Below are 17,199 nucleotides of genomic sequence, written 5' to 3' on the forward strand. Positions count from 1 at the left end.
GAAATGACGAAACCAACATTTTAGCAGCAGTAACACACACTGCAAATGTCACTAAGAGGCATCTCGGAAGTGCGAGAGGGTTTAAGCAAAGGAGTGTTCTGAGACCACTACATTCCATCGCATTTCACTCTGTTCAAATTTCATTGCATTTGCAGCTTCATGGCAATGACTTCCCAAACTTGTTACGGTACTCTGAATTTTATCTACGAATAGTGAAAACTGAGGATGCATATCTAAGCAGAATTTTGTTTAAGATAGAAACATTGTTTACAAACCATGCACAAGTCAATCTTCGCAGTATCCACGGATCGTCAGCTGAAAATTCACACTGACTGAAAGAAGTGGATAAACAACAACGCTCTATCAACCTTTGTTGTGTGTTTTTCAAGACTCGCGTCGTTGGTCTCTATTTTATTAATGGGAATTTAATTACAGTCAAGTACCTCGAATTCCTGCTGCCGCAGTTATTGAAGGACATCCCATTGGGTGTGAGGCAGTCAGTGTGTTACCAACATGACGGATGTCCCTACCACTCCTCACGTGTAATGATAGACACTCTTAAGAGAAAACTGCATTGGAACGCTCGTTCAGATTCAAATGGTTCAAATGGCTCTAAGCACTATGGGACTTAACATCTGAGATCCTCAGTCCCCTAGACTTAGAACTACTTAAACCTAACTAACCTAAGAACATCACACACATCCATGCCCGATGCAGGATTCGAACCTGCGACCGTAGCAGCAGCGGGGTTCCAGACTGAAGAGCCAACAACCGCTAGGCCACAGCAGCCGGCCTCGTTCAGCAAACGCAAATCGGGCTGCACGCTCACCAACCGTAGCACTTCTGTATTTTTATCAATGCCGAAAATTAACACAAGAGGTCTGTTAGAAAAGACCAAGGACTCCCGAAGGCACAAAATGCTTAATACAAGGACCTGTGCTGCCGGTATCTCCAGACGAAATTCAACGCGCAGCATTGTTCCTCTATAATCACTTTATAGCGTGTAGCAATGCACAAGGTCAACATTTTGAGTCACTGGTCTGACAGCCGTGATAATAAACACAGGAACCGTACTTGAGTTACCTGCTTTCTTACGTTTGGTATAATACGACAGACCTCTGCGGAACCTTGTCTCTTGGCAATGGGCAGTGGTTTGTGGCACTGTTATCTCGATACCATCTGATCGAGTACCACTCATGTTATATTGTTGACGTTCTCATAGGAATTTCTTTTAAATACCCAGGTAAAAGTATGTAGTGCCACATGGAAAAAAAAAACACAACGTCGGTGTATGCCATCCATTTCTGGTAGCGTTCACTTATTATTTAGTTGTGAATTTATACTGCGCAACATCCGATACGAACACTGGGTGACGAAATAAACTTGGGTTTTACTCACGGTGAGAAATATCTGGTAATGTATTACTTTATCTCTTGAAAAGCAGAAGGTATAGATCATGTGGGGGATTTCGTAAGATATGGACAAGTGTGACTGGCCTGAACATTTGCAAGTCAATATTATGATGAAACAGGTGTTTATCACGATAATCTGAATACCCACCCAAAGCACGTCAAACTTCATTGAATCAATATTGAAAGAAAAATGGTCTCTTAACTTCTTAGGAACTACGTCCTGCAAAGACTCAGTGGCAGCACTCGCATGCATGAGTTGTGAGGGTGTTGGTTGGGAACTAAGAAATTTCATTAAATGGAGAATAATTCTGTCTTGCGTACACGTAAACAAGTTTATTAATGAGGAAAGGATACAATGTTTTAACAGTAAGTTAAAATGGGTGGTGTGGGTTGGGTATGTGTAGAAAGAGATGCTAATGTCAAATTCAATTCATAGCAGATTTGTGCCAACGCTTTCCAAAATTATTATCCAGAAGACCTATTAAAAAAAAACAAAAAAAACAAAAAAAACAAGTATTCTGTTGATAACTAAGGGAATTAAAGTCTCATAAAAGAGGAAGAGGTGAATTTATGTAAGAGCCATAGTAAGTTAACATTCGACATTGAAAGTATATGAGACGTTATAAATTGGGAGATAAGACTCCCAGCCAGTGTACAAAATTCCATAAGAGTTAAACTAAATGACACAGTGTCGATTGGCAGTTCACAAGTTGCAAGTGTTTTTAAACAATCGCTTCCTGAACGAAGCAGCTAATATAGGATTAAAGGGTTTTTATGAAGAACTAAGAGAATATATAAAACATGTCGTTCCACAAAGCTTTTAGCAACTAGAAGTAGCACCAACATCCTTCACTGAAATTAATACAGATATAAAAATTCTGAAAAACGAAAGCTCATATGGGGTTCATTGAGTTTCAAACAGAATTAGGAAAAGTTGTTTGTAAGTCATGTCCTTAATAATATATGCAATGCATCACTGGCACAGGGAATTTTTCCAAACAGGTTAAAATGCACAGTTGCTAAACCATTTCATAAGAAAGGTGACAAGACAGACCTCAACATTTATTATCCAATTTCCTTACTGACATCTTTTCCAAAATATTTGGAAAAGGGTAGTCGCACACTTAAGTGGAAAGAATTTACTTAGTATATCACAATTTGGAATCCAGAAGTGTTGCTGGACTGAGAATGCCTTTTATACACTGACTCATCAAGTAGTAAAAGCCTTAAATAAAATGTACATCGCTAGGTGTTTGACTGTTAGATCATGTTACTCTCTTTAAAAAAATCTAGTTTTATGGAACTGATGCCCTTACACAGGCGTTTTCGTTGCGATGGGATCTTCTTATAAAATTTCAATAGCAGTTTTCTCCTCCGATTGCGAAAACCTTCGGTTGGCACCCACCTACATAGGAAGAAATGATCATCACTATAAAATAAGAGAAGTCAGGGCTCGCATATAAAAAATTAAGCGCTCGTTTTTCCCGCGCGCCGTTCAGGAGTGGAACTGTAGAGAGACAGCTTGAAGGTGCTTCATTGAACGCTCTGCCAGGCACTTTTTTGTGAATAGCAGAGTAGTCACGTAGATGTAGGTGTAAATGTTAACAAGGTATTGCGCAAGCTGCAGATGGCTCCATAACGGTTTGTGCTGTGTCTGCATGGAATGGACTGGGCCCTCTAGTCCAACTGAACCGATCATAGAGAAGAGATGGTTATTTTCTGGTACTACGAGATCATATCCAGTCATTCACTGACTACATTGAGTCATGTCACTGGGCCACTGATTTTCGCGACTGGATCGAAGAACGTTCTGGACAATTCGAGTGAATGATTTGGCCATCCAGGTCACCTGACGTGAGTTCCACCGAACATCAATGGGACATCGTCGAGTGTTAGTAAGCCATCGTGGGCTTTCAATCGATTTCCCGTGCCTGGATTTCGAACATTATTCACTGGAGCCACTAATGGCAGCGATAATCGATTATTGCTTGTTGCTCATCATCTCTCGCCTAGCGAGTCTGAATGTACTCCTTGAGCAGCGTCGGAAAGGCAGTAATAGACAGGCAGCGAGTCACAGTGGACTAGAGAGCATTATGGGCCGCGTCCTTCTGTCCAAGTCCGCGGATTTGTCCGTCTTTGATATTCCATGCTGTGTGGGACTGACTGCTGAGAGCCGCACTGGATATTTCCAGGATTATAAAATATCTGCCACAGGGTGTGTTTATAGTCAATATTTCTCGTACTACGGTACGCCCACCTCTATTGCGTGCACTGGGTGGCTTGCTGGAACATTTGTTTGAGTGTAATTATCTAAGCTGAGGTTCTGTTGTACCTATTAAGCATTTTCGAGTTAATCTCTTATTTTATATTGGTTTGATTTAACAGAAATTTTCCTGTGTTTAATATATATGTATTAAAATTGTGTTGTAGATTTACACTTCAGAATACCACGACAGGAGGTATTGCTTGTAAGATCTAAAGGTACCACCTCGCAAGGGTAAGCTCGTCAGATTATTGGAACCTTAATTAAAGTTTTACATTTCGTTTGGAATAAGCTCCTATTGCACGTTTTGTGAATTCCGGGTAGCTAAGTTTTTCTTAAACAAAGCACCGTCTTGATTGTTATATAACGTGAATATTTCCAAATCATTTAACCATAATTACTGTTTCAGCCTAACCTGACATTTTACTTTCCTCATGTTTGGATAACCTTAACCTATTTTGCTGATAGAATTTTCAGAAAATTTCATGCTGATTTTTAGGAGTGTATTTGCCCTCCTCTGAGCTAAGGGCCTCTTTATTAAAAAATATTGTCAATTAGTTTTCCGAAACTCCTTTGAAAGCTTTGTCACCTTTTATTAAATTATCTTGAGAGATGGTTGCTGTTGCGCTTTGAACAGTTTCCGTTTTATAAGGAAAGAAGTTTTTTTAATTTTTTCTTGCGTTGTATTCATACTGGCACTGAGTTTTGTAGCTTGTTAAAGTAAAATCATTTGTTGAAGCAGATTATTGGTGTAAACAACTAATTACCTCTATCCTGTCACTCATAATTTTTTGTGGTTATTGTATCAATTTATTCATGCTACAATCTGGTGGTTAAATAAATACAAACAATCAAACTACAAATGACGCTGTTGTTTTGGGTTTGCCCTTCCATGCTTTCCTTTTCCTACCCCATCCGGTGTTTAGGGATTTCAGTTATTTGGTGCACAAAATCCTACACCGGAAATTGTAGACGGACGTAGTGGCAGTATGGGTCAGTATCTCTGCAGGGTGTTTCCAACGACTTGTTGAGTCCATGCGACGTTAAGTTCCTGCACTACGCCGGGCAAAACGAGGTCTGACACGATCCCATGACTTATCACCTCAGTGTATTATTTATTGTCCTATTCACAAAACTACACTTAACTTTTTTAGCTGGATACCTACTTTTTGAAGCAGAAATTCGTCAGTGGAACAGGAGTTGTACAGGAAAAATGATTTTAAATAAGATTCAAAACTTGCTTCTCTACCTGTCAGACATTGTATGTTGTAGGATAAATGATCAAAAACTTTGAACTCAATTCTGAGCCACTGACAGCTTTAACAAAGGGTAATAAAGGTCATTTTTCACTCTAGTGTTGTAGATACAGACATCGCAGTTCTTCTCGAATTGTGACCGATTATTTATGACGGATTATGACGAATTTCATCAGAGAATATACGTACTATGATAGTGCATTTAAATTACTAGCTCCTTGAAGAGATAACTTCATGACGTCCGTTGGTGAGCGCCACGTAGTGTTCTTACTGCTAGCTTTTGTGCAAACAGTACTTTCGTTTTAAGTGATGGGTTATGAAAAGTATATAATGCGGTAGATACGTTTGTTTCTAAGATTAGCAATTATGCGAAGCGCAAAAGTAGCCAAACTTAATTGTTTGAGAATCTCAGTAACATGATTCTTCCAGTTCAAGTTTTCATCAATTTTTTCGTGCAAAAATTTGGAGAATTCTACCCTATTTACTGACTGCTGCTTATATGATACATCATTTGCTGGTATGACTCCTTTTGTTGTACAGAAATGAATGTATGGGTTTTTCTTTTTTAAAAAAATAAGTTAGAGAGCGTCCATTTTCAGAGAAACACTTAATAATTCTTTGGAAACTATCATTGAACAAGGCCTCTGTTGCTTTCTCTCTAATGGGATTTATTTTCATACTAATATCGTCTGCATAAAGTACGAATTTTCCTTGTTGAATGCTGAGTGGATGATCATTCACATATATATATGAAGAATACGAGTGGATCCAGAATTGGTCTCTGTAGGACTCCCTTTGTGATTTTTTTCCCAGTCAGTGAAGTTTTCTGTCTTTCCGTCACTGAACTATTCACTAACACCTTTTCCAATTTATTTCTTGAGTATGATTCAAACCTGAATAACTTCACCACACTTTTCTTTATTCAGGGTCAATTGCCACTTTTCGCGCCATATAGATATCTAAATCATTTTGCAATTCGTTATGGTCATCTGATGATTTTGCAAGACGGCAAATGAGAGCGTCATATGCAAATAATCTAAGATGGATACCCAGATTCTCTTATATGTCGTTAATATACATCAGGAACAATAGAGGGCCTATAACACTTCCTTGGGGAACGCCGGATATTGCTTCTGTTTTACTCGATGACTTGCCGTCTGTTAGTACGAACTGTGACCTTTCTGACAGGAAATCACGAATCCAGTCGCACAACTAAGGCGATACTCCATAGGCACGTAGTTTGTTTAGAAGACGCTTGTAAGTAACGGTATGAAAGCCTTCTGGAAATCTAGAAATATGCAATCAATTTGATATCCCCTGTCGATAGCACTCATTACTTCATGAGTGTAAATAGCTAGTTGTGTTTGGCAAGAACGATATTTCCTGAATCCGTGTTGACTATGTGTCAATAAATCGTTTTCTTCGAGGTATTTCATAATGTTCGAATACTGTATATGTTCCAAAACCCTACTGCAAATCGACGTTAGTGATATGGGCCTGTCATTCAGCGGATTACTCCTACTTCCCTTTTTGGGTATTGGTGTGACTTCAGCAATTTTCCAGTCTTTAGGTACGGATCTTTCTGTGAGCGAGAGGTTGCATATAATTGCTAAATATGAAGCTATTGTATCAGCATACTCTGAGAGGAACCTGACCAGTATACAATCTGGACCGGAGACCTTGGCTTTATTAAGTGATTTACGCTGCTTTGTTACACCGAGGATATCTACTTCTAAGTTTCTCATCTTGGCAGTTGTTCTTGATTGGAATTCAGGAATGTTGACTTCGTCTTCTTTGGTGAAGGAGTTTCGGAAAACCGTGTTTAATAACTACTTTAGTGGCACTGTCACTTCACCGTTGTTATCGCGCAGTGAAGGTATTGATTGCGTCTTGCAACTGGTGTGCTTTATGTATGACCAGAATCTCTTTGGGTTTTCTGCCAGATTTCGAGACAGAATTTCGTTGCAGAAGTTATTAAAAGCGTCTCGCATTGAAGTACGGGCTATATTTCGAACTTCTGCAAAACTTGGCCAGTCTTGTGGACTTTGCGTTCTTTTGCTTGGGTCTCTGTCTACGAGAGGTCTGCGCCACACTCGAACACGACCATCAGCTCTTACCAACTGAAACCGGGACTTATCTGACCATTCTCGAGTTTTCCAGTCGCATAGGGGTCCAACCAATTTGGTCACGAGGCCAGAGGAGGCGCTGCAGGCGAATTCATGTTGTTAGCAAATGCACTCGCGTCTGTCTCGTGCTGCCATAGCCCATTAACGCCAGATTTCGCCGTACTATGAAGCGTGTTTTTTAAGTAAGTACCGTTTTGAAATTGAAAAAAGACGTGCTAAGATATCTCAATAATTTTATTTTTACATGAAAACCTGTACCTTAATCTACTTTTCTACATAATTTCCATCAATATTGAGGCACTTGTCATAGCGTTGTACCAGTTTTTGAATATCCTACTCATAAAAGTTTGCCGCCTGACTCGTTAACCACTGCATCACCGCTGTTTTGACTTCGTCATCGTCTTGAAGACGCTGACCGCCCAGGTGTTTCTTCAAGTGCAGAACAGATGGTAGTCACTGGGCGCAAGATAAGGGCTGTACGGAGGATGATCTACAGTTTCCCATCGAAAAGATGTGACGAGATCTTTGGTCTGATTCGCCACATGCGGACGGGCATTGTCTTGCAGCAAAACGATGCCCTTGCTCAACTTGCCACGTGTTTTGTTCTGAATTGACTGGCTCAGATTGTGCAATGTCTTACAGTAAGCTGCTGCATTGATTGTCTCATTACGAGGCAGAAATTCCACAAGCAATACTCCTTTTCTGCCCCAAAAAACTGTGCACATGATTTACCGGGCAGAAAGTGTTTGCTTAAACTTCACTTTTCTGGGTGAATCTGAATGCCGCCATTCCATGGACTGTTGCTTTGATTATGTTGTGACGTAGGCCACCCATGTTTCATCGCCCATAACAATTTGGCTTAAGAAATCATCACTGCCGTTGTGGTACCGCTCAAGGAAAGTCAAAATACCGTCTAAACGTTTGGTTTTGTGCACATCCGTCAACATTTTCGGTACCCAACGTGAGCACAATTTTCGGTCACAATGCCATACAAAACACTACGAGAAACATTAGGAAAGTCATCCTGCAAGGAGGAAATCGTAAAGCGTCTGTTTTCTCTCACCATATTGTCCACTTCCTGCACCAAACTTTCATTAACGACCGAAGGACGCCCACTCCGTTGTTCATCAGGCACATTTGTGCGGCCATCTTTAAATGCTCTCACCCACTTTCTTACCATTCCATCACTCATGATGTTTTCTCTGTAAACCGCGCAGATCTCACGATGAATATACATCGCTTTTAGGCCTTCAGCACTAAGAAATCTTATAACAGCCCGTACTTCACAGTCAGGGTACCCAGTGCGCATGTGCAGAACGCCCACCGAAGCGCTGCGGCCGCGGTGTGATAAAACGGTACTTACTTAAAAAACACGCCTCGTATTCTAACGGAGGGATACATTCGTCGTATGTCTCACGTTGATTTCTGCGGTTATTTCACGCAGTGTTGCATGTCTATTAGCACTGACAATTCCACGCGAACGTTGCTGCTCTCGGTCGTTAAACGAAGGCCGTCGGCCACCGTATTGTCTGTGGTGAGAGCTTATGCCAGAAATTTGGTATTCTCGGCACACTCTTGATGCAGTGCATCTCGAAATATTGAATTCTCTAACGATTTCCGAAATGAAATGTCTTACATGTCCAGCTTCAACTACCATTCCGCGTTCAAAGTCTGTCAATTCCCGTCGTGCGTCCATATTTGCGTTAGAAACCTTTTCACACGAATCACCTGAGTAGAAATGACACCTCCGCCAATGCACTTTTATATTTTGCGTACGCGGTACTACTGCCATCTGTATATGAGCAAATCGCTATCTCATGACTACTGACGCGTCAGTATAATACTTTCATTAATGCCAACGTCCGCCCCGACAGCTGAGTGGTAAGCGTGACGGATAGCCGTCCTACGGGGTCGGGTTCGATTCCCGGCTGGGTCGGGGTTTTCTCCGCTCAGGTACTTGTGTTGTCTTCATCATCATTTCATCCCAATCCGGCGCGCAGGTCGCCCAATGTGGCGTCGAATGTAATGAGACCTGCACCAAGGCGACCGGTCCTGGCCCGTAAGGTGCCTCCCGGCCAGTGACGTCGAACACTCCTTTCATTTCCATTAATGCTAACAAGTGGTTCAAATGGTTCTAAGCACTATGGGACTTGACATCTGAGGTCATCAGTCCCCTAGACTTAGAACTACTTAAACCTAACTAACCTAAGGACATCACACACATCCATGCCCGAGGCAGGATTCGAACTGTAGCAGGAGCGCGTTTCCGGACTGAAGCGCCTAGAACCACTCGGCCACAGCGACTGGCTAATGTTAACACTAGTCATGTATACAACTCCTGTAAACTGAATCTTTCCACATCACTTCGATAAAAGAATCGTTCACATGAGCTACGGAACATGTAACCAACTAACTGTGCTGACTGTCTTATCGCTGATGCACTTACATTTTGCTCCACAGAATACCATTATGTCAAATGGTTTAATTCAGTCACCGAATCGCCTCGAAGAAGGATGTATGGTTAACAGCGGAAACACTAGAAGACGAAATGTCACTGTTCCTCATACACGCATGATGGATCACTGAGCACCCCAGCAGTTGACAGTATCTTCAGATTCTCAATATGCACATTTGCTATACGGTATGTTGAAATAATTGGATTATGAGTTCCTGGATTTCCTACTGGGGGTCTTGGAGTTTCGCCTAATCTGTATTAAAGGAGTGACCAAATGTATTCGTTTCAGGGGGATTGCTGCAGCGTATATCTGACTTAGCGCAACTCCGATGCAGATATATAAGCACCCGGATGTAGGCAAGGGGTTACTCTGACTGTAGCTTAGGAAGTGGGGATGAGGGGTACACTTAGGATGGATGGTCAAGGCCCCTGTAATGTCACTCCTTAAACAACAACTACCAAATTCATTGTTTATTCAAAACGGATAAGAGACAACGTGGGCATCTTTTATAAAGTATTACAGGTATCTTGCTTCTCAAGCAAGACAGCAGGTAACAATTACTAACAAACTTAAAGAGATGACCCACAGAGATTTCAAATAAGCTGATTTAAAGAAACGGCATAATTTTAAAAAAATTTACAATATGAAGCTGGCTTACGAAAAGCAACCAGCACAACAAGTGACTAGAATTACAATTCATACTCAAAAATTTAAAACGTTTCTTTAAAAAAAAACAGTATATGAAATAGGTTACATTGATCAAACGGGCAGTGACCCCAGGCTGCCCTGCGCAAAGATGACTTAAATACCGGAAGCAGCAGACCAGCCGTTCAAAAAACATCTAAACGCCGGGGCCCAACCGGGAGTCACTTCCCATTAGACGACACGTCACACCTTCCGAAGCGGGACGTGGCGCCGCACCCAAGCACCCCAACTCGCAGAAACCGGAACACAAACAGACCGCAGAAGACTCGGCAAACACCAGCGAAACATCAATCAATATACGGTAAGAAATTGATAATCAATCAAATACACAAATCAATTAGTGATGAGTGAGTGTATTCAATAAGTGCACGTATACAAGGAAGTACATATAAATGACTAGCATTACTAATACAAGTTTTACTAATAACAAAATAATTGGTTACAATTTTTTTTCTTTTACAGCAATATGCGAAGGACGTTGCTTGATGGCAATAACCCAAAATCACACGCACGCCTTCGTGCTACTCTGCTTCCTAACAGTAATCCAACAAGCGGATTTTAAGGTAGTAGTAACTGCTGGTCTCCATAATAAGTATACCAAGAAGTACATATAAAGGACTAGCTTTAACAAATACTAGTATTACTAATAACAGAATAACTGGTTGCAATTTTTTTTCTTTTACAGCAATATAAAAGGGACGTCGCTTGATGGCAATAACCCAAAATCACAAGATCGCCTTCGTGCTGATCTGCCTTTTAATAGTCATCCAACCAGCGGATTTTAAAGCAAATAGTAACTGTTGGTCTGCCTACAGTCACACAGACTCTGCCGGCTGCTCTTACTTTGAACACGTACATTAGAACCAACCGACCAACAATACACTCGCTGCAACGCAAGTCGTTTGACGAAACGAAGGCACCAAATCCACTTACACGTACGATGGAGAGCGTTGTTCGAGATGGTCTCGAGAGATGGGTCTCTTCGAGAAAACAGGCCCCAAAGCAATGCGACGAGCAGCACCCGAAGCTGACATCAGACAGGTCCACCAAAAACTCGCGACCGTCTTGTAAGGCAGACAGGCCGCGCCGCCGCTGCCCGAGCCCGCGCGTTTGCTTCGTCGTCCCCTCAAGTAGAGAGCCTGTATACAGAGAGAGAGTGGCCATAGGTGATGTTGCCCGTGATTGGTTGATTAGCTTCGGCGCCATTTTTCTGCCAAACGTCTCTCGCGCTTCCTATGTTCGCCGTGCTTTTTGAGTTGAAGTTCAGAGGACTTTTGGAAACGATTAAAAGGTATTTGAATTATTGAGAGACTTGTTATGCGTTGTGCATGCATGTTCGATTTAGCTGTATATCATTTTTAGTACGTAATTAACGTTTGCGTTCTTAAATACGAGTTGAAATAATGAAGTGTTTTGTGATGAAGTCGGTAGGCCTACATGTTTGAAGTAAACACGTTAGTAATTGTACAGTATTGTTTTTGACATCTGTAATTCGTTCTGCAGACAGTAGGCATTATTTTGGTTTCAGTATTATTGCCTGACTGTTGACGCAGGCAAGTTGTAAGCACGTTTTCCGCAGTTGTCGTGGTTCTGAAACATTATTCGAAGTAAATAATTGTAGGTACTCTTGAAGACAGTTTTTAATGGGCCTACTTACTGTGGGGTAGAAGTGATACGGAATTTTTCTTGTTATATTTCGTCGTCATTACAGTAGCCTACATTTAACATTACCTGGTTTTTGTAATCTTTTTCGTTTTTTTTTATCTACGAGAGGTATTCAGTACCGTATACGAAAGAAAGTCGTAAGTAGTTGTTTACTTGTGACATGCAAAAAGTTTGAAGACGTGACAAGAAGTACAAATACGTCTCACACTTTTTGCATGTCACAAGTAAACAACTGCTTACGACTTTTATTCATCTGAGGTAATACAGGTACGTAAAATCTTTAGCGATCTGCACTTCCGATACAAAACAAATGCTATACACTGTATTTTTTTATTTACGTTACTTTCATTGCAATATGTCTAGTAAACGAACTTTAAAGGAGATAAATGCAAGTAACGAATACTTTTTACAGCCATTGTATCAAATTTTCCTGTGGTGTACGTAGTAGGCTACTATGAGTATATTATAGCTGTAAAGAAAGGCATTTAACGAATGATTTCGCCATATTGTCTTGTACTTTTGATTCGGTGAGTGTGTACTCCACTACTCCACTACTGGCCATTTCAAAAGTCCCGCCCGCAGTTTGGCAGAAAAATGGCCGCCGTATCGTCCGGTTGGCCACTCTCTCCCTATACAGGCTCTCTGCCCTCAAGCATGTCCTAGCGCGTCGTAGCGAGTCCAACAACCAACTCGCCTACCACAAATACCCGCCGGCAGATCACAACAGGGGCAAAGAACGTAGTACAGCCGGGTAGTCGATAGTACCGCCAAAGAGCTGGTGTGCCCGAAAAGGCGCACCACGGCTCAATGACATTTTCTTTTCGACATGCATGCGGTAAATACGGAAACGTAAACAATGGCGACGTTATTGTCAAATGCGTCCAAACAGGACCAACGTGCTTTAATTCTAGTCTTGGCTGCCGAAGGACGAACACCCGTGGACATCCATAGGAGAATGAAAAATGTGTATGGGGCAACATGACTATCGAAAGCTACCGATGTGAATTGGTGCGTCAAGGGGTGCTGCTGTTTCTTTGTAACCCGTGTCTCCATACAGCAAACTTCGTAACGCAGAAATTACGCCAACTCAAATAGCAAACACTCAAGCATCCCCCCTTAAGTCCTGATCCCTTCCCTTGCGATTATCGCCCTTTCGGTTCATTAAAAAAAGGCCTTGAAGGGTCGACGGTTCCTGTCGAACGAGGATGTGCAGCAGGCAGTTATGAACTTCTTCACGCAGCAGGACACAGTGTTTTACCAAAAGGGTATCTCCAGCCTGGTGCGTCAATGGGATGATCGCCTCAATACTCACGGTGATTTTGTTTGCCAGTCATACCGATTCTGGACTGTACGGCTTTCGAATGGAAAATTTTAAATCACCTCTTCTACTAAACAGCTGGAATGGTCAATCGGGCATTCGTCCAGTTACAGGTTGTCTATGTAACTGCTTCCATGGGCAACAAAAATTTATTTGTCAGTATTTCACATAATTATTGGCCAAATTAAAATAAGTTAAGGTGCACTCATTGCGTAAAACACAGGGTTTATGGGCTAGATATGCAGAGAAATGAATATAACGAAACAAGTCGACATTTTATGTTGCTGGGTAATTACGTAACCGGTAGGGACGCTCTCCAGAAATGTTTTTCTAGTCATTTCATGAACAGCGCTGAATCGAATGTTTACTGCGCAGCAGGCAGACATACAGCTGACAGTCAACATATGGACGCGTCAACGAAATGTGTAGAGTGTGCTATAGTTAGCAAAGTTAAAATTTGTAACACGCGTTCAGCGGCGTGCAACAAGAGAACGGGACGTGGATACTCTTCGAGAAATGGGGAGTTCGATTTCAAATGCTGGAAAATATCCTAAAACGTCTGTGAATGAAGAGACCATAGAACGTGTGTGCGAAACATTCGCGCCGGCCGGTGTGGCCGTGCGGTTCTAGGCGCTTCAGTCTGGAACCGCGTGACCGCTACGGTCGCAGGTTCGAATCCTGCCTCTGGCATGGATGTATGTGATGTCCTTAGGTTAGTTAGGTTTAAGTAGTTGTAAGTTCTAGGGGACTGATGACCATAGATGTTAAGTCCCATAGTGCTCAGAGCCATTCGAACCATTTGAAACATTCGCTAGCACCTCAGATCCATTAGACAAGGTTGTAGGGAACTAGTTGTCCTCCGTTTGATGGTGCACGACATTGTGCACAAACGTCTGTGGTTGCATGCTTACATCATATTAAGTCTGAGCGTCACCGCAGACTACCTGATTTTGCTGTTGAGATGCTGCATCATATAGAGGAAAACATCGACTACCTCAGTGCGGTTCAGCGATGAATCTACCTTCTATGTCCGTGGCAAAGTTAACTGACATTACTGTCGAATATGGGGAAATGACATTCCAGGAAAAGTGACTGAGTACGAAAGTGACACTCCAAAATTTGGTGTGTGTTTGGGGTTTCATAAACATGGTGCGATTAGTCCATTTCCTCAATAGAGTCTGCAGTGACAGGGCACACCATCTCGACATGTTGACGAACTAGGCAGCTACACAGGTGTCTCCGACAAGTTGGCGAACTATGCAGCTAGACAGATGTCTCCCTACGTCATGTTCAAGCAGAATGGTGCCGCCGACCACTATCATGGGGAAGTTACTTCATTCTACACACATTCCACAGGTGGCTACACTGAGTCACAGCGCCAGAGATTGCGCCAAAGAGTATTATTCAGCCGCCTCCACTGGCAGTGGTAGTTAAGAAGTTGCCGTGGGCTGTAGTAGTTCTGAGGTTGCCGTGGGCAGTGCTTGTTGAGAGGATGTCGATAGCAGTACTAGTTGAGAGCATGACGTATGCTTTTGTTCTGCTGGACGAGACAGCAGATGCTGTTTGATTGGGGATATTTCAATGATCACGGCGTATTTTTCGTCAATATATATGAAGGTAACAAAAATTTTTTTATTTCAAATTTCCTAAATAACAATGCCTCTTGGTCACAGGTTCAGTCAACAAAGCATCTGGCTTGTGTTTATGTATTAGACGGTAACTCTGGTTTCTATGTGCAATTATAGTATTTCTGGTTTTTTAATTACTTCATTGTAAATGGTGTTCAAAATATCTTGTCGTATTGAGGAAGAACCGTGCCAGATGTGTACGTTGAATCACACTTCCACCCACAGAACAGTTACTCTTGTCCTTTGTTGTTTCGTAGCTTTTATAGTTGCGGGGGATTAATTAATCAATTGTGTTAACGCAAATTTCCTTTCATTCTTTATTGTTATTCTCTGCAGTCAGATTGCGTACTAATACTACTCAGGGCCAACCGGTTACGAGACTTCGTAATCGAACAAACAGCGACTAAAATTAAAATTATTTGCATTATATTTAATTAAGCCCCCACGCAATGTTTCCTGAGCGCTGGATCGAAACATGTACATCTACGAGTAAATCTAAATCTACATCTACATACATACTCCTCAAGCCACCGCACGGTGCGTGGCGGAGCGTACTCTGTACCACTACTATCCGTTTTCCTTTCCCAGTGTTCTTGCAGACAGAGCGAGGCGAAAACGATTGTCTATATGCGTCAGTATTAGCACTAATTTCTCTTACCTTCGTAGTCCTTACGTGAAATGTATGTTGGCGGCATTTGAATCGTCCTGCAGTGAGCTTCAGGTGACAGTTCTCTAAATTTTCTCAATAGAGTTCCTCAAAAATAATGTCACTTTTCCTCCAGAAAGATCCGGCGCACGTCGACACTCGTTAAAGTGCACCGCGGTAAGATATCAACGGGTTCCGCCTTGGGTCGTATGGCAACACGTAAGGTAACCGCGTGCCTTGGCTCACCCCACGGCCAGAACGCCCACGATACAGGCCTGTTAAACAGCGACAAGTGGTGTATAGTGTTGGTCAAATAAAATTACAAACCTTAATAGGTGATGAAATATGAACACGTTACAAACAATTTTTTTGTATACCTCTATCGGAAGGAGGGATCCCATTGCCTGGCCCCCTCGTATTCCCGCTGGATTTAGGTGCAAGTGGTTTATGGGAATTTACCAAGGAGTTCGAGATCTGGCAGATGTGAGACTGTGGATCTACGCCGCAGTAGAGGCCATAACAACTGTCATGCTTATGGACATCGCGAGAAATGTAGCGTTTCGATATCTATCGAACTACAAACATGCCCTCACTGAGCTGTACTGACATGTACAAAAGTGTTTGAGCTCCTGTGTACAATTATGGACAAATAGAGTTGTAAACCTTAATAGGTGCTGAAATATAAAGAAATGTTTTTGTACGCAGCTAGTATGGACACCCTGTTGATGCAGATCTGTTCAAGTCGTATAGTAGCCTGGACACTGAAGACCTCTCTTTCAACACCTGCACACAACGCAACAAGTTGAAGAAGTCCTACAGCACGGTTCTATGGCACTGCATATCGGGGCAACGAAAATAATTCACTTCTGCAGAGTGTTCGGAAATTCTGTTACAGACTTCTAGGACTTCTGGAGGGAGTAACATAATACTCTGAACAGGAACCCTCGTCCGGAAATGTACCGTTTCTGTGCAACACCCTTTTTGAAAACTTGTTTGCTCTGTGGGTTTGCGACAGGGTAGTCAAGGTGAGGGGTGCTTACGTCGGATCGGCTGATGTCATTTGACGTCTGCCCTACCTGTCTAGCCCAGTTCAAGCTCATTCACATGTCTGTAGTGTTTGAGCAACCTTGTCGAGTACACGTTTGCAGAATGTACCGACATGATCCTTCTGTATGGCGAGGCTAACGGTAAAGGAAGAGCCGCTCGTCGCGTTTATAAGACGGTTCTCCACAACGTCCAACTCCATAGCATGCCCTTTTCGCCACAATTAGGGGTACCTACACCATCAGTAGGTGTGATTGTGGTGCTCCAAGGAGATGCTGCACATGCAAACTGGAAGAGGTCTTATTGTATCGTGTTGAAGAGAAATCGTGAACGAGTAAAACAGCAATTGGATATTGCTCCCTGCACCGTCTGGTATGTTGTAACAATTGCATCCATACCACCTCCAACACTCCACATCACCTCTGTCACTCACACACACGGGAGAGGCTCAAACCAGGCAGGAGAGGCAAGACAGAGGTGAAATGAAATCAGCCAATCCGACATAAGTACCCCCTCTCCCCATGAAGTCTCTTCCTTTCTTCTGTCCATGTTGTTCCCAATTTTTTTATTTCTTCTGCTTTGAAAGCCTTCCAAATTTAGTATATTGTTTTTAAAACGGTTTCTTTCTGCTATTTCTGATTCTTTGATGTTGTTTCTTTCAAGATCTTTTTCGATTTCTT

Source organism: Schistocerca cancellata, chromosome 7, assembly GCF_023864275.1.
Source record: "Schistocerca cancellata isolate TAMUIC-IGC-003103 chromosome 7, iqSchCanc2.1, whole genome shotgun sequence".
NCBI lineage: Eukaryota > Metazoa > Arthropoda > Insecta > Orthoptera > Acrididae > Schistocerca > Schistocerca cancellata.